The following is an 18,496-nucleotide window of genomic DNA, read 5'->3' as shown; positions in this document are numbered from 1 at the left end:
GTGAAAGATATTGACTTAAAAATCTAGTCAAGAAGAAAATAGTACTGGAATTTATACAGTTAATCACTGACTTTTCCAATTTTGTTGTATGGTTCAAAGGAGTTACGGGATGGAAAAGGAGTTTGGAAAGTGTGAAACGTTAAAAAAATTATGGGAAATTATTTACTATATAACATTTTATTCAAGACTTATGGCCATCTGTGTCAAAGATCTTGCTACACAGGCATGGCATTCCCCTCTTCCCCCACTCACTTCGTGTAAATTCATCACAGAGTTCAGACCTTCCCAGACCTCCTTTTACAGCCATTTAGTCCTGGACTAACGATAACCTCCTGTTTCTGCCTAAAGTGAAGCACTCCTCTTATTTCACTCTTTGGCTCTTGATAGAGTTTAAATAGTATATCTTTCTGCTAGATAACTTATTTTAGCGTGGAAATGATTTAGGCCGCTTCCTTTTTCTAAACTCTGCTAGAAAAAAAAAGCACTTATCTTGAATCTCAACAGTTGGATACTAAAACCTACCTTGGTAACAGAATGCTGTATGCAAGGGGCTTCTCCTACCAGCCAAGCCAGAACTTAACTAAAATTGTGTGTGTTTTGGAAAGTGGTGTGAAGTTCCAGTTTGGCCCTCTTCTAATTAAGCCCAGTGTACTGATAGCTCCCGCTCTGGCTTTGTTTCTCAAATGAGTTATTGCAAGAATGATACAGAGAATTCCCATATATCCCTTCACCCAGAGATTCCATTCAGATTTTGCCAATTGTTCCAGTAATGTCTTTATAACAAAAAGCTTCCAACCAATTTCGTTGTTAGTCTTCACTCTGACACAGTTCTTCACTTTTTCCCTTGCTTTTACAACACTGACGTTTCTGGTGTCTTGGAGGTTCGAAGGTCACGAGCGATGTTGACAAGGGTGGACAAGGCCTAGAAGCTGGTTGACTGTGGAGTTGGAGACTTAGCTGGGTTGTGAATGAAAAGTGGGATGGCAGCTGTGGAAGCATGTGGGATCAAGGGCGGGTGTCTGATTGAAAGAAACACAGTGTGTGCAACATCTGTGACATGCAGAGTTGGCTGCGTTCAGTACATGTTTAAATTGACCTTTGATGTCAGCTAAAATTTCAATCACTTCCCACTTTTGTTTTCTGGTGACTTTTTCTAAGTGTCACCTGAACTGTGAGTACTTTTAATAATTTTTTTTCAACATTTAATTGGAGTATAATTGCTTTACAATGTTGTGTTAGTTTCTTCTTTATAACAAAGTGAATCAGTTATATGTATACATATATCCCCATATCCCCTCCCTCTTGCATCTCCCTCCCACCCTCCCTATCCCACCCCTCTAGGTGGTCATAAAGGACCGAGCTGATCTCCCTGTGTTATGCAGCTGCTTCCCGCTAGCTATATATGTCAGTGCTACTCTCTCACTTCGTCCCAGCTTACCCTTCCCCCTCCCCGTGCCCTCAAGTCCACTCTCTGCATCTGCGTCTTTATTCCTGTCCTGCCCCTGGGTTCATGAGAAGCTTTTTTAGATGCCATATATGTATTAACATATGGTATTTGTTTTTCTTTCTTATTTCACTCTGTATGACAGGCTCTGGGTCCATCCACCTCACTACAAATAATTCAGTTTCTTTTCTTTTTATGGCTGAGTAATATTCCATTGTATATATATGCCACATCTTCTTTATCCATTCATCTGTCGATGGACACTTAGGTTGCTTCCATGTCCTGGGTATTGTAAATAGTGCTGCAAAGGACATTGTGGTACATGACTCTCCTTGAATTATGCTTTTCTCAGGGCGTGTGCCCAGTAGTGGGATTGCTGGGTCATGTGGTAGTTCTATTTTTAGTTTTTTAAGGAACCTCCATACTGTTCTCCATAGTGGCTGTATCAATTTACATTCCCACCAACAGTGCAACAGGGTTCCCTTTTCTCCACACCCTCTCCAGCATTTATTGTTTGTAGATTTTTTGATGATGGCCATTCTGACTGGTGTGAGTTGATACCTCATTGTAGTTTTGATTGGCATTTCTCTAATGATTAGTGATGTTGAGCATCCTTTCATGTGTTCGTTGGCAATCTATATCTTCTTTGGAGATTGTTTAGGTCTTCTGCCCATTTTTGGATTGGCTTGTTTTACTGATATTGAGCTGCATGAGCTGCTTGTATATTTTAGACATTAATCCTTTGTCAGTTGCTTCATTCGCAAATACTTTCTCCCCTTCTGAGCGTTGTCTTTTCATCGTGTTCATGGTTTCCTTTGCTGTGCAAAAGCTTTTAAGTTTCATTAGGTCCCGTTTGTTTATTTTTGTTTTTATTTCCATTTTTCTAGGAGGTGGGTGAAAAAAGATATTGCTGTGATTTATGTCAGAGTGTTCTTCCTGTGTTTTCCTTTAAGAGTTTTATAGTGTCTGGCCTTACATTTAGGTCTTTAATCCATTTTAAGTTTATTTTTGTGTATGGTGTTAGGGAGTGTTCTAATTTCATTCTTTTACATGTAGCTGTCCAGTTTTCCCAGCACCAGTTTTTTTTATTTTTAATGTTTGTAAAGCTTGTTTATTTTAAAATTTTATTTATTTATTTTTAGCTGCGTTGGGTCTTCGTTGCTGCGCGCGGGTTTTCTCTACTTGTGGTGACCGGGGGCTACTCTTCGTGTGGTGTGCGGACTTCTCATTGCAGTGGCCGTTCTTGTTGCAGAGCACGGGCTCTAGGCACACGGGCTTCAGTAGTTGTGGCTCATGGGCTCTAGAGCACAGGCTCAGTAGTTGTGGTGCACGAACTTAGTTGCTCCGCGGCATGTGGGATCTTCCCGGACCAGGGATCAAACCCGTGTCCCCTGCAGTGGCAGGCAGATTCTTATCCACTGCACCATCAGGGAAGCCCCCAGCACCACTTACTGAAGAGGCTATCATCTCTCCATTGTATATTCTTGCCTCCTTTATCAAAGGTAAACCCACACACACATGTTCACCTTTTCTCTGGGCTTTCTATCTTGTTCCATTGATCTGTATTTCTGTTTTTGTGCCAGTACCATACTGTCGTGATTAATGTAGTTTTGTAGTATAGTCTGAGGTCAGGGAGCCTGTTTCCTTCAGTTCCGTTTTTCTTTCTCAAGATTGCTTTGGCTATTTGGGGTCTTTTGTGTTTCCATACAAATTGTAAAATTTTTTGTTCTAGTTCTGTGAAAAATGCCATCGGTAGTTTGATAGGGATTGCATTGAATCTGTAGATTGCTTTGGGTAGTATAGTCATTTTCACAATGTTGATTTTTCCAGTTCAAGAACATGGTATATTTCTCCATGTAAATAGTATCGTCTTTAATTTCTTTCATCAGTGTCTTATAGTTTTCTGCCTACAGGTCTTTTGTCTCCATAGGTAGGTTTATTCCTAAGTATTTTATTATTCTTTTTGTTGCAATGGTAAATGGGAGTGTTTCCTTAATTTCTTTTTCAGATTTTTCGTCGTCAGTTTATAGGAATGCAAGAGATTCTGTGTATTAATTTTTTATTCTGCTACTTTACCAAATTCATTGATTAGCTTTAGTAGTTTTCTGGTAGGATCTTTAGGATTCTCTATGTATAGTATCATGTCATCTGCAAACAGTGATAGTTTTACTTCTTTTCTGATTTGGATTCCTTTTATTTCTTTTTCTTCTCTGATTGCTGTGGCTAAAACTTCCAAAGCTGTGTTGAATAATAGTGATGAGTGGGCACCCTTGTCTTGTTCCTGATCTTAGAGGAAATGGTTTCAGTTTTTCACCATTGAGAATGGTGTTGCCTGCTGGTTTGTCTTATGTGGCCTTTATTATGTTGAGATAGGTTCCTTCTGTGCCCACTTTCTGGAGTTTTTATCATAAATGGGTGTTGAATTTTGTTGAAAGCTTTTTCTGCATCTATTGAGATCATATGATTTTTATCCTTCAGTTTGTTAATATGGTGTATCACATTGATTGATTTGCGTATATTGAAGAAACCTTGCATTCCTGGGATAAACCCCAATTGATCATGGTGTATGATCCTTTTAATGTGCTGTTGGATTCTGCTTGCTAGTATTTTGTTGAGGATTTTCTTTTTTTTTTTTGCAGTACGCGGGCCTCTCACTGTTGTGGCCTCTCGCGTTGCGGAGCACAGGCTCCGGACGCGCAGGCTCGGTGGCCATGACTCACAGGCCCAGCTGCTCCGCAGCATGTGGGATCTTCCCGGACCAGGGCATGAACCTGCGTCCCCTGCATCGGCAGGTGGACTCTCAACCACTGCGCCCCCAGGGAAGCCCTGTTGAGGATTTTTGCAACTATGTTCATCAGTGTTATTGGCCTGTAGTTTTCTTTTTTTGTGACATCTTTGTCTGGTCTTGGTATCAGGGTGTTGGTGACCTCGTAGAATGAGTTTGAGAGTCTTCCTCCCTCTGCTATATTTTGAAAGAGTCTGAGAAGGTGTTCGCTCTTCTCTAAATGGTTGATAGAATTCACCTTTGAAGCCATCTGGTCCTGGGCTTTTGTTTGTTGCAGATTTTTAATCATAGTTTCAATTTCAGTGCTTGTGATTAGTCTTTATATTTTCTCTTTCTTCCTGGTTCAGTCTTGGAAGGTTGTGCTTTTCTAAGAATTTGTCCATTTCTTCCAGGTTGTCCATTTAATTGGCATATAGTTGCTTGTAGTAATCTCTCATGATCCTTTGTATTTCTGATGTGTCAGTTGTTACTTCTTTTTCATATCTAATTCTGTTGATTTGAGTCTTGTCCCTTTTTTTCTTGATGAGTCTGGCTAATGGTTTATCAATTTAGTTTATCTTCTCAAAGGACCAGCTTTTAGTTTTATTGCTCTTTGCTGCTTTTTCCTTCATTTCTTTTTCATTTATTTCTGATGTGATCTTTATGATTTCTTTCCTTTTGCTAACTTTGGGGTTTTTTTTGTTCTTTCACTAATTGCTTTAGGTGTAAGGTTAGGTTGTTTATTTGAGTTGTTTCTTGTTTCTTAAGGTAGGATTGTATTGCTATAAACTTCCCTCTTAGAACTGCTTTTGCTGCATGACATAGCTTTTGGGGTCATCGTGTTTTTATTGTCATTTGTCTCTAGGTATTGCTTGATTTCCTTTTTGATTTCTTCAGTGATCTCTTGATTATTTAGTAGCATATTGTTTAGCCACCATGTGTTTGTATTTTTTACAGTTTTCTTCCTGTAATAGCTAGTCTCATAGCATTGTGGTCGGAGAAGATACTTGATATGATTTCAATTTTCTTAAATTTACCAAGGCTTGATTTATGACCCAAGATATGATCTATCCTGGAGAATGTTCCATGAGCACTTGAGAAGAAAGTGTATTCTGTTGTTTTTGGATGGAATGTCTTATAGATCTCAGTTAAGTCTGTCTTGTTTAATGTGTCATTTAAAGCTTGTGTTTGCTCATTTATTTTCATTTTGGATGATCTATCCATAGGTGAAAGTGGTGTGTTAAAAGTCCCCTACTATAATTGTGTTACTGTGGATTCCCCTTTTATGGCTGTTAGTATTTGCCTTATGTATTGAGGTGCTCCTATGTTGGGTGCATAAATATTTACAATTGTTATATCTTCTTCTTGGATTGATCCCTTGATCATTATGTAGTGTCCCTCTTTGTCTCTTGTAATAGTCTTTATTTTAAAGTCTGTTTTGTCTGATATGAGAATTGCTACTCCAGCTTTCTTTTGATTTCCATTTGCATGGAATATCTTTTTCCATCCCCTCACTTTCAGTCTGTATGTGTCCCTAAGTCTGAAGTGGGTCTCTTGTAGACAACATATATATGGGTCTTGTTTTTGTATCCATTCAGCCACTCTATGTCTTTTGGTTGGAGCATTTAATCCATTTACATTTAAGGTAATTATCAATATGTATGTTCCTATTACCATTTTCTTAATTGTTTTGGGTTTGTTTTTGTAGGTATTTTCCTTCTCTTGTGTTTTCTGCCTAGAGAAGTTCCTTTAGCATTTGTTGTAAAGCTGGTTTCGTGGTGCTGAATTCTCTTAACTTTTGCTTGTCTGTAAAGGTTTTAATTTCTCCGTCAAATCTGAATGAGATCCTTGCTGGTTAGAGTAATCTTGGTTGTAGGTTTTTCCGTTTCATCACTTTAAATATGTCCTGCCCCTCCCTTCTGGCTTGCAGAGTTTCTGCTGAAAGATCAGCTGTTAACCCTTATGGGGATTCCCTTGTGAGTTATTTGTTGCTTGCTGCTTTTAATGTTTCTTCTTTGTATTTAATTTTTGATAGTTTGATTAGTATGTGTCTTGGCATGTTTCTCCTTGGATTTATCCTGTATGGGACTCTCTGTGCTTCCTGGACTTGATGACTATTTCCTTTCCCATATTAGGGACATTTTCAACTATAATCTCTTCAGATATTTTCTGAGACCCTTTCTTTTTCTCTTGTTTTTCTGGGACCCCTGTAATTCGAACGTTGGTGCGTTTAATGTTGTCCCAGAGGTCTTTGAGACTGTTGTCAATTCTTTTCATTCTTTTTTCTTTATTCTGCTCTGTGTTAGTTATTTCCACTATTTTATTTTCCAGGTCACAACTGTTCTTCTGCCTCAGTTATTCTGCTATTGATTCCTTCTAGAGAATTTTTTATTTCATTTATTGTGTTGTTCATCATTGTTGGTTTGCTCTTTAGTTCTTCTAGGTCCTTGTTAAATGTTTCTTGTATTTTCTACATTCTGTTTCCAAGATTTTGGATCATCTTTACTACCATTACTCTGAATTCTGTCTCAGGTAGATTGCCTATTTCCTCTTCATTTGTTTGGTCTGGTGGGTTTTTACCTTGCTTTTCAATCTGCTGCATATTTCTCCATCTTCACATTTTGTTTAACTGTGTCTTGAGTCTCCTTTTCGCAGGCTGCAGGTTTGTAGTTCCCGTTGTTTTTGGTGTCTTCTCCCAGTGTGTGAGGTTGGTTTAGTGGCTTGTGTAGGCTTCCCGGTGGAGTGGACTGGTGCCTGTGTTCTGGTGGATGGGGCTGGATCTTGTCTTTCTGGTGGGCAGGGTCACGTCCGGTGGTGTGTTTTGGGGTGTCTGTGAACTTAGTATGATTTTAGGCAGCCTCTCTGCTAATGGGTGAAGTTGTGTTCCTGTCTTGCTATTTGTTTGGCTTGGTGTGTCCAGCACTGGAGCTTGCTGGCCGTTGGGTGGAGCTGAGTCTTAGCATTGAGATGGAGCTCTCTGGGAGAGCTCTCACTGATTGATATTACGTGGGACCTGGAGGTCTCTGGTGATCCAATGTCCTGAACTCAGCCCTCCTATCTCAGAGGCTTAGGCCTGGTAGCAGGCCAGATCACCAAGACCTTGTCAGGCACACTGCTCAGAAGAAATGGGAGAAAGAAAAGGAAAGAAAAAAAATGAATAAAAAAAATTATTCAAATAGAAAATAATAAGAATAAAAAAGAGAGCAACGAAACCAATAAGGAAATCCACCAATGATAATAAGCGGTGAAAACTATACTAAGATAAACATAAGAATCAGAAACAAATCAATCACAGACAGCAAACCCCAAGTGTATAATTTCTCCCAAAGTCCACTGCCTCAATTTTGGGAATGATTCGTTGTCTACTCAGGTATTCCACAGATGCGGGATCCATCAAGTTGACTGTGGGGATTTAATCCACTGCTCATGAGGCTGCACAGAGAAATTTCCCTTTCTCTTCTTTGTTCGCACAGCTCCTGGGGTTCAGCTTTGGTTTTGGCCCCTCCTCTGTGTGTAGGTCACCCTCAGGCATGTTTTCCTGCCCAGACGGGGCGGGTTTAAAGCAGCGGCTGATTAGGGGGCTCTGGCTCACTCCGGCCGGGTTGGGGGCGGGGGAGGGAGGGATACGGTAGTTAAAATTGGAATGATGGGCAAGCCTGCGGTGGCAGAGGCCCGCGTGACGTTGCAACTGCCTGAGGTGTGCCATGTGTTCTCCCGGGGAAGTTGTCCCTGGATCACGGGACCCTGGCAGTTGGCGGGCTGCACAGGCTCCCGGGAGGGGAGGTGTTAGTGACCTGTGCTTGCACACAGGCTTCTTGGTGGCCGCAGCAGCAGCCTTAGCGTCTCATGCCCATCTCTGGTGTTCGCGGTGATAGCCACGGCTCACGCCCGTCTCGAGCTCGTTTAGCCGGTCCTCTGAGTCCCCTCTCCTCGCGCACCCCGAAACAATGGTCTCTTGCCTCTTAGGCAGGTCCAGACTTTTTCCCGGACTCCCTCCCGGCTAGCTATGGCGCACTAACCCCCTTCAGGCTGTGTTCACACAGCCAACCCCAGTCCTCTCCCTGGGATCTGACCTCCAAAGCCCGAGCCTCAGCTCCCAGCCCCGCCCGCCTCGGCGGGTGAGCAGACAAGCCTCTCGGGCTGGTGAGTGCCAGTCGGCACAGAGGATCTCTGTGCCGGAATCTCTCCTCTTTGCCCTCCGCACCCCTGTGGCTGCGCTCTCCTCCGCGGCTCCGAAGCTTCCCCCTCCGCCACCCACAGTCTCCGCCCGCGAAGGGGCTTCCTAGTGTGTGGAAACGTTTCGTCCTTCACAGCTCCCTCCCGGAGGTGCAGGTCTCCTCCCTCTTCATTTGTCTCTTTTTTCCTTTTTCTTTTGCCCAACTCTGGTACGTGGGGAGTTTCTTGCCTTTTGGGAGGTCTGAGGTCTTCTGCCAGCGTTCAGTAGGTGTTCTGTAGGAGCTGTCCACGTGTAGACATATTTGTGGGGAGGAGGGTGATCTCCACCTCTCACTCCTCCACCATCTTGAAGGTCCCCTACTTTTAATAATTTTAAGGAAAAATTTATTACCTACTTTACCCTGTTTTAACATCAGATCATTTTGGTTCTCAAACCACTGCCTGCTACCCCCCAAGACACACACACACACACACACACACACACACACACACACACACACCCCTGCACTTCTTAATTTGGTTCTCAAACCACTGCCTGCTACCCCCCAAGACACACACACACACACACACACACACACACACACACACACACACACACACACACACACACACACACACACACACACACACCTGCACTTCTTAATTTTAGACCATGGACTTGCCCAACACTGGGCAGCTGTGTGGTCATGTTTGGTGTGTGAGCCAGTCATGAGCCTCCCCAGTTTATTGTTTTTTAAAACATAAGCTCTGTTGCCCCTATTCACTATTGGCCTTGGAAGATAAAAAGAAAACATTTTCATTTAGGGTAGTGAGAATATATATAGCAGAAATCTGAGGATTTTGAGGAGTTTAAGAATTTCAGCCCTCGATCTAGGATCGTGGTGGTGAGGTTTGAAGACTAACTCTTTAAATTTTTTTTTGTAAATATTTATTTATTTATTTTGGCTGTGCCGGGTCTTAGTTGCGGCATGTGGACTCTTAGTTGCGGCATGAATGTGGGAACTAGTTCTCTGACCAGGGATTGAAGCCAGGCCCCCTTCATTGGGAGCGTAGAGTCTTACTCACTGGACCACCAGGGAAGTCCCTTTTAAAATCATTAATTGAAAAATAATTTCAGAAGCCCTATGGTTTTCCTTAAAATTCTTGGTTCAGAAACAAAGGTCCTTTGGTATCCAAGCACTCATAAATAGGTTCTTTTTTGATCTGTAACTTTTTTTCTCCTGAATATGGAGAAATGCTTCTTGCTCACTGCAGAGTAGTTAACTGGTAGGCAGAGAAAGCTCTTAGAAACAATTAGAAACATTAGAAACAATTAGAAACAATTAGAAACAACTAGAAACAATTAGAAACAATTAGAAACATTCTACCCTTAGAAACAGGGTAGGTTAATTTGCTGAACCCTTTAATCCAGGCTAACCTCTAAGAAAGTTGGTGTTGGTTTGCTACAGTTAGATTTTGCCACTGGCCACAACTCCTGAAACAGGTTGAATTCTTCTTGAGTATAGTGACTAGGATTTCCTTTTGGCCACCAACTTGAGGTACCACAGGCCTTGTGACTGTGTAGGAAAAGCTTAACTTTTATGAAGACACTGGGAAAAAGAAGAGAATTATGTAAAATCAGACTTGATTCTCTTTCCTCCCAACTTTTTAATGGTTATAATGAAATTGGAGCCTAGAGGCTTCGTATACCGTATGTGGGCTGTCTTCTGGGCACCTTCAGATCCACTCTCCACCCTCCCACTCTGGTTGGCTGGCCTGGATGGACATGGCAACAGGCTCCCCTGCTTTCTGGCTCCTGGCTGGCTTTGGCCAGTGTAGAGCCCCACTAGGAAATTGGAGAGATGGAGGAACGGAGGTCAGATATTTATTCCTCTGGCTCTCTCCTTTCAAGGTCACCTTGGGCTGGCTGTGTCCCTCAACTAAATATGGCCTCTTAAGGGGGCCTCTACCCAATTCTCTTCTGATTTCCAGTAGTCACTCCCTTCCCTGTCCCTCTGAGCCTAATGTATTAACTATCCCTTTGGTTTTCCTATACTCATATTTGTAATTGGTCTCATAAAGTCTCCTCAAGGGCTTCCCTGGTGGCGCAGTGGTTGAGAGTCCGCATGCCGATGCAGGGGACACGGGTTCGTGCTCCGGTCCGGGAGGATCCCACATGCCGCGGAGCAGCTGGGCCCGTGAGCCATGGGCGCTGGCCGCTGAGCCTGCGCGTCCGGAGCTTGTGCTCCGCAACGGGAGAGGCCACAACAGTGAGAGGCTGGCGTAACGCAAAAAAAAAAAAAAGTCCCCTCAAGTCGTGATTTGTGTGCCATCTGCTTCCTGTTGATACTGTGACTGCTACAGTAATAGGCACCAGAGATGGCCCCAGGAAACGTCAGAGTGGGCCAATGGGACACTAGTAAACTGTGGTATATGGTGGTGTCAAAACCACTTAAGCTAATTGGTGTGGTAGCGTGGAAGGCTTCCAGTTGGAGGGCAAGACTTCGATAGACCAAATGGCTGTGGCACCTCGTCACTATGGCTAGTTGTGACTCTAAAGATTTTGCAGACACCTCGCTGTTGACAGTCCTGAGAAGGCACCTGGGGAACGAAGAAGTAAAAGCTGTGAACATAGAAGAAGTATAGAAGAAGTAAGACACATGAGGAGCTAGAGAGCCCCTATGGCAGCTTTGAAGGGGTCCCTCATATGTGGTCACAGCAGTTCGGGGACAAGCCCAGGCTTGGTAGCAAGGGCTGCATAGTTGTAGCACCAATTAAATGCTCAGTCCTTTGAGACCTCTTAAGTGCGCTAGTTGGGAAAGGAGGTGGCATTTGGGCTCCAAATCTCCCTGGGCCTCTATTGCCTGCAGAGGCAGGCCACACTACCCCTACTGCCTCTAGTTCCATAACTCCCAACATGTCCCGGTTAGACTTACAGAGCCTGCTCCCGGAGGAGAACCTATAAACAGAGGAAGACATTTGAAGATTTCTCGTCTACTGGAGGAGCCTAGAGAGCCTTTGTGGGAGTAGCTGCTAAGTGTGTGAGATCAGGGGGGTCATAGGTGGGAGTGGCTCCTTACATCTAGTGACCACTTGAAGAGTGTTTATTCCATCCCACTGACCTTAGACTTGAATATCTCCCTCCACATATTTTATTTTGAAACTTTTCAAACCTACAGAGAAGTCGAAGAATAGTAAAAGGAGCACCCTTATATCCTTCAAATATTAATTGGCAACATTCTGTTTCCCTTTTTGCTGGACCGTTTGTAATGATGTTTGGGTTGCAGTATGTGAAGAAAATTCAGCCTCCCAGAAATATGTAGTTGGAAAAGGGAGGAGTATTTTAATAGACTTTTCAGATAATTGTGGATACTCTTTGATAACAACCACAGAACTTGACAAGTGGTGGTTTTTCAAAGGTCAGTTGCACTATGTAATTTTTGCTCCAAAGCGTGAATTACACCATTGGCAACAAATGCTGTCAGTTGTTTTCCTTGAAGTGAGGAGTTCAGTTTGTTCCTTTTTGAGAAATGTCTGCTAATTCCACAAGTCAGAGTAATCATAGTTTGTCAATTGTTCTTGCAAATAAAAGTGGTGCTCCGTAGAAAGAAACAGTAGTTCAGTTCATGTTCCAGACAGCTGTGTTTTCTTTTCCTGTGCTTAGGCTTAGGCTTTTTCAGCCATTGAACTTCAGTGTCTTTCCCAAGAATAAAGACATTCTTCTACTTAATCTATTAGCACAACTTGGAAAAATTCAGTAATTATATCTAATAATCAGTTTGTATTTAAATTTCCCCAGTTGTTCCCCCAAATGTTGTTTCTTCCCCGATGCAGTATCTAATCAAGGTTCATGCCATTCGTTTGGTTATTAGTCTCTTTTAATCTAGAATAATTACCTACTATTTATGTTTTCCATAACATGACTTTTTAGAGTCCAAGCCAAGTATTTGGTAGGATATCCCACATTCTGGATTTGTCTATTTCCTCGTGACTCAAGTCAGGTTAAATGTCTTTTGCAAGAATACTACAGAGGTGAGGTTCTGCACGTCTTGCCTCACACCGGAAGGCACATCAGGCCAGGTTGCTTCACTCTGTTTGATCACTAGGCTAGTTAAGGTGGGGATTGCCAGATCTCTCCATTTTAAATTAAGATACCTTCTTCCTTCATCCTTTTTATTAAATTCTTTGAAGAACATGTGAGTTTTGGGGACTCAGTGTGGAGGGGAGGAATGGTTCCAATGAATTGGCAGTGGAGATTACCCGCAGGCCATCTTGTGCTTCTCATGCCACTGACTAATAATAGGCAGAATAGGGAGGTTTTGTATAGATTGAATTGATTGATCTTGATTGTATCAAGGAAACTAGGCTGTGGAGAACTATGTTTGGAAACCAGGGATTTATTGATCTTTTATTTTATACTCCCTTGACCAGTTGTCCTGGTGAGTAAAAGACTGCAATGACTCACAGAGAAAAGACTTCCAAGATCACAGACACTGTAGCAATGAAGAGTTTGGACTCCCCATCTGGTAAAGAACCCTGGTCCAGTCAAGATGCTGGGAGAGGTTAAGGGGCAGATGGAATGGGCAGTGGGAAAAGCCAGCAACAATGACCAACACAGACCTTTTGATGTCAGGAGTGTCACAACAATGTTTTATGTAACTTAATTGTTTCTTGTCTCCCTCCCTTTTCTCTGAAATAAGTTATATGGATAACAGCAATGCTGGCAAAGTTTTAGGGTTTTGTTATTTATTTAGGCTGCACCAGGTCTTAGTTGTGGCACACGGGATCTTTAGTTGAGGCATGCAGGCTTCTTAGTTGCGGCATGCGTGAGGGATCTAGTTCCCCGACCAGGGATCTAACCCAGGCTCTGTGCATTGGGAGCACGGAGTCTCACCCACTGGACCACCAGGGAAGTCCCAAGTTTTAGGTTTAGATGTATAAGAAAATTGATACCAATTTGGTATCTGACATGGTAGCTGATAGAACTTCATGCCCACTCTGTGATGGGGGCTCAATCTTTCCATTAGATGAAGGACCAGAAAGGATACTGAGGGCAAAAGGCGTGGGTGGTATCTCTAGCTCTAGCTCTGTATCTCATATCTATCTACCAATCATCTGTCTATACTGTGAAGTGTATACATACATACACACACAGACACACAGCACACACACATATATGTATATGTAGATAGGTTCTATCTCTCCAGATCCATTGTACCTGTTCTATGTCCTGGGAGGCTGCTATGTATAGATTACATCAGTGGGCTGTGCCCTCTCATTTCTGGTTGGGATTGGTCCACGGTGAAAGGAGACTGAGGTGGACTTTGGGTCACACCAGGCTCCTCCTATGTGAGTATCTTGTGTTGGGCTGTGGAATGGTGACAGTTCCTCCGTTATTAGTAGTCCAGGGTTATAGCATGGTTACCCTTTGGTTTTCCTGACCTTTACCCACACTTTTGTAAATAATCTATTTTAATAAACATACTCCTTGAATTAGCTTAATTTGAGTATATCTTTTCAAATTGGGAAACTGGTAATTGGCAAATAGAATTAGCAGAGAGAACTGTTTTCGGGAAGAATCTCTGTTGCCTGGCCCTCTGAGTGTGTCTTCAAATCTCTGGTCTTAAAGCAAAAAAACTTTGTTCACTTATTTTTAGAGTATTTGTTCCTCTCGTGCTATGTGGCATCTAAAAACAGTCATATATTGGGCTTCCCTGGTGGCGCAGTGGTTGAGAGTCTGCTTGCCGATGCAGGGGACACGGGTTCGTGCCCCGGTCCAGGAAGATCCCACATGCCGCGGAGCGGCTGGGCCCATGAGCCATGGCTGCTGAGCCTGCGCGTCCGGCGCCTGCGCTCTGCAACGGGAGAGGCCACAACAGTGAGAGGCCCGCGTACTGCAAAAAAACAAAAAAACAAAAAACAAAAACAACAAAAAAACCAAAAACAGTCATATACATGACCATAAATATCTCCTAAAATCATCAACCAGAAATCAGTCCAAGAAAGAAGAGGTTTTCAAAGTTTAGTCCCCTAACTGAATTAGGCAAACTCCTCTCTACTCCAAGGCTACATATTCTCTTTGGCCCATCTCAGTACCAGAGAGAATCACAGCTGTCAGGGGGAACACGAGATTACTGGCAATCACTAGGGTGACTGCCTGCTGCTGTGCAGGGATGAATGCCAGGGGCTGCCATTCCACTGCACACGTCCCTTGACGGAGAAGCGGTTCCCAGCATGTTCAGCCCCCAAGGTTGGTTGCCAAGTGGCTCAAGCCAATGGTCAGAGTTAGATAGGGAGACGACGTTTCTGAGTGCTTGAAAGGTGTGGGAGATGTTGGCCATCTTGAAGCATGGCCAGAGTAAATCCCCAAGGCGGGCACCCAAGTCGGACATCAGAATCCCAGTCTCAAGTGGCAGACCTGGAAGCCTGGATAATTTATTACATGAAGTGATGTCAACTTTTGGCCGCAGACAGGTTTTCATTCTCCTTGTCTGCCACATGGGTACAAGTCTTTTTACAGGGGAGGAATGTACTGAAAGCCAAGGCTTTGGCAGTTTATAAAGCCCAGCATCTTAACCATTAGGCCACCAGGGAATTCCTACAGCCCTGTATTTTTAAATACAGGAATATTCTGTGAGTGGCTTCTGAGGGAGTGGCAGTAAGTGTCACGGGGAGCCATGATGACAGCTGTTTTAACAGCTTTAGTGTATAGATATGTTCCTGTGCATGCGGGAGGCCTATCAACAACTGGCGAAACATATCTATATGAACATCCGCATCTTCCTTTGTATCAGTCAATCTCAACATTTACAAATGTCCCATGCAAGGGTGACTGAATTGCCTTCTCTATGGGCTTGACAAATAGGAAAGTTCTGACAATTGTGCCAGGCTAGACTGGAAACGTTTGTAGCATATGAAGTGCCTTTTACTTCTCCATTGGAGGTGCCGTTCCAGAGGTCACGCAAGCAGTCAGGGAGAAGATCCTTGGTCACCACCTAGTGGCCATCTAGGGAATGTCGGGGGTGATAGCAGTAATGCTCAAATTATCTGCGGTGAAAGACGTCATTTCCAACCGGTCGTGGACCAATACTTTTGTAAAATACAACAAAAAATTGTTAGGAAAGTTATGTAAAAAATACAAAATGCGAATTGCAATTTTTTATTCGATTCAACACAACATTTTAATAAATGTAATCAGAACAAACAAAATACAGGGAAATGAAAATAAAAACTACATGTAGTTCATTGCAAGTGTAAACAAAACTAAACAGAGTGAAACAGCTCTTTCCCCATGTTAAATGCCTAAATGCAGTTTTGAACAAACACTATATGTACCAACGTTCAAGTTTTCTACCAAGTATTTGATGTAAATATGTATCAATGTTTGTTATGTAGAAAGAATAGGTTTTTAATGTGTTAAATGAACTTGTTTCTCACTCGTTAAAATTAATCTAGATTGCATTGATGACAGTGTTACTGATGGGGGTAATGTATATATAAACTGTTTCTGTGTTTTGTTTTAATAACATATGTAGTAGAGAAACCAGTTCACAGGAACAGGTTCAAGATACTAATTTTTGACTTTTATGTATAATGAAGCAAGTGAGACTATATTTCCAAAATTGATCTTTAATTCTTCATAAGTAGTCAATTCTAACAATTTATTCTGTATTGTTGCAGTTAAATTGTATATTGACACGAAAGAGATGAATTCAAGCTACATTTCCATCTTTTGATGAAAAACATAATTAAAAACATTCTATCCTGTATCTAAACTATTGATTGATAATTGTTGTTAAATTATGGTAATGTTATTACAGTCTATATAAATTTTGTTTTCCCAAATTATAACCCTTAGATCTTATTTGCCATTGAAAAACATGTTGCATGAAAGTATTAAAATCATTAAAAGTACTGAAGCTATCAGGCAAATAAGTAAACATGGCTGTTCAAATTGCATCATTAAGGGCTTCCCTGGTGGCGCAGTCGTTAAGAATCCGCCTGCCAATGCAGGGGACACAGGTTCAAGCCCTGGTCCGGGAAGATCCCACGTGCTGTGGAGCAACTAAGCCGACGTGCCACAACTACTGAGCCTGTGCTCTAGAGCCCACGAGCCACAGCTACTGAGCCCACGTGCCGCAACTACTGAAGCCCAAACGCCTAGAGCCCGTGCTCTGCAACATGAGAAGCCACCACAATGAGAAGCCCGTGCACTGCAACGAAGAGTAGCCCTGGCTCACCGCAACTAGAGAAAGCCGCGTGCAGCAACGAAGACCCAGTGCGGCCAAAAATAAAAATAAATTAATTTAAAAAAATTTTATCTTTAAAAAGTAGAAACCAACTTTTAAAATTAAGAGTTTGTTCCTGAGTTCAAACATTCCTATTTCAGTAACCACCATACTTCAGCAAACAGAAATAGTTGTTTATGATCAGCTTCTATATTACCACATAATAAAGGTAATATTCTTGATGTCAAAGCATTAGCTTTTACGTCATTCACAATTTTTGCTCTGTCAATAAACATACTAAGAACATCTGACTTTATATGTATACACACAAATTTATAAAGTAAACTGGTGAAATATTTAAAATTGGTGAATCTAGGTTAAAGGGTTTATGGGAATTCTTTGCACTATTCTTGCAACTCTTCTGAAAGTTTGAAATTATTTCAAACTAAAAAAAAGTAAAAATAAATGATTATTTGGAGAGTAACCAAACTGCTAAAATTTTGTCTACTATCATGACTGTAAACATTAAATCCTTTAAAATAGTAAATCCTTTAAAATGGTACAAGCTAATAACATAAATTGCTTCACTAGTTTAGGTGGTAATGTAAAACCATAAATTGAAAAAAATTAACCTGATTAAAAATTAACATTATTGTAAAAATTACAGTTATAAAAAGAAATGCTTACATTTTTTAGAATCGTATTGGGTGGGCCAAAAAGTGCCTTCAGTTTTTTGGGTTTTTTTTTAACATCTTTATTGGAGTATAACTGGTTTACAATGATGTGTTAGTTTCTGCTTTATTAACAAAGTGAATCAGCTATACATATACATATATCCCCATATCTCCTCCCTCTAAAAATATGGAATGCTTCACGAATTTGTGTGTCATCCTTGTGCAGGGGCCACGCTAATCTCTGTATCGTTCCGATTTTAGTATATGTACTGCTGAAGTGAGCACATGCCTTCAGTTTTTTAAGTAAAAGTAAAAGGCACATTTTTCATTTTCCCAAGAACTTTTTTGAACAACGACATACCCTTTTGTTCCACTACCTTCGGCCATTTTCCAGGCAACTTCATAATTCCATCTTCCCAAAACTTTTTATCTTGCCAGGTAAGAACACTTCCAGGTGCCTTTTACAGTCTTCCAGGGAATTGAAGTTTTTTCCACTAAGAGAATTTTATAAAGACCAAAATAAGTGGAAATCGAAAGGTGCAATGTCTGGTGAATATGGCAGGTGAATCAGAACTTCCCAGCCAAGCTGTAACAGTTTTTGCCTGGTCATCAAAGAAACATGTGGTCTTATGTTATCTTGATGGAAGATTATGCATTTTCTGTTGACTAATTCTGGACGCTTTTCGTCAAGAGCCGCTTTCAGTTGGTCTAATTGGGAGCAGTACTTGTTGGAATTAATCGTTTGGTTTTCCAGGAAAAAAAAAAAAGAATTTTTGGGCTGGGACTTTGGGTAAATAAGCTGTAATTTGGGTACTTGAATTCAAGATTTCAGAGGTGTCTGAGGAGACGCAGAAAATTTGCTCTAGATAGTCAGGGAAAGGAGAGACTAGGATATCGAGTGGATGAAGTCATCTTTGATAGTGACCAGGAAGTCTGTAACTGACAGTAACATGGAGGCTTGGTGAGGGCCTTGCAGACTGCAATCTGTAGCTTAGAAACCTTTTAATTCTTTCTGAAATAATTTCAGACTTTAAAAAGGTACAAAAACAACACTAAGGATTTCTGTAAGCACTCCACTCAGATTCTTACAGCGTTAATATCTGATACAACCGTATGATTATAAAAATCAGGAAACTAACATTGATACAATACAATTATGTAATCTTACAGACATTATTCAAATTGCACCGTTGTCCCACCAGTATCCTTATTTTTGGTCCAGGATCCAATC

The 18,496-nt window shown here is 41.6% G+C and overlaps 1 non-coding gene across 1 annotated transcript; it reads right to left on the bottom strand.

Annotated features, from left to right (window-relative positions):
• Window positions 1-17,446: 17,446 nt before the first annotated feature.
• On the bottom strand, window positions 17,447-17,550 carry LOC132423716 (U6 spliceosomal RNA). The gene has a single exon (XR_009519040.1). It is a non-coding gene; the product is annotated as a U6 spliceosomal RNA (small nuclear RNA).
• Between the last annotated feature and the right edge of the window lie 946 nt (window positions 17,551-18,496).

The sequence above is a fragment of the Delphinus delphis genome, chromosome 3 (genome assembly GCF_949987515.2).
Source record: "Delphinus delphis chromosome 3, mDelDel1.2, whole genome shotgun sequence".
NCBI lineage: Eukaryota > Metazoa > Chordata > Mammalia > Artiodactyla > Delphinidae > Delphinus > Delphinus delphis.
The sequence above is the reverse complement of the archived record's forward strand: the minus strand, read 5'-3'. Positions and strand labels throughout refer to the sequence as shown.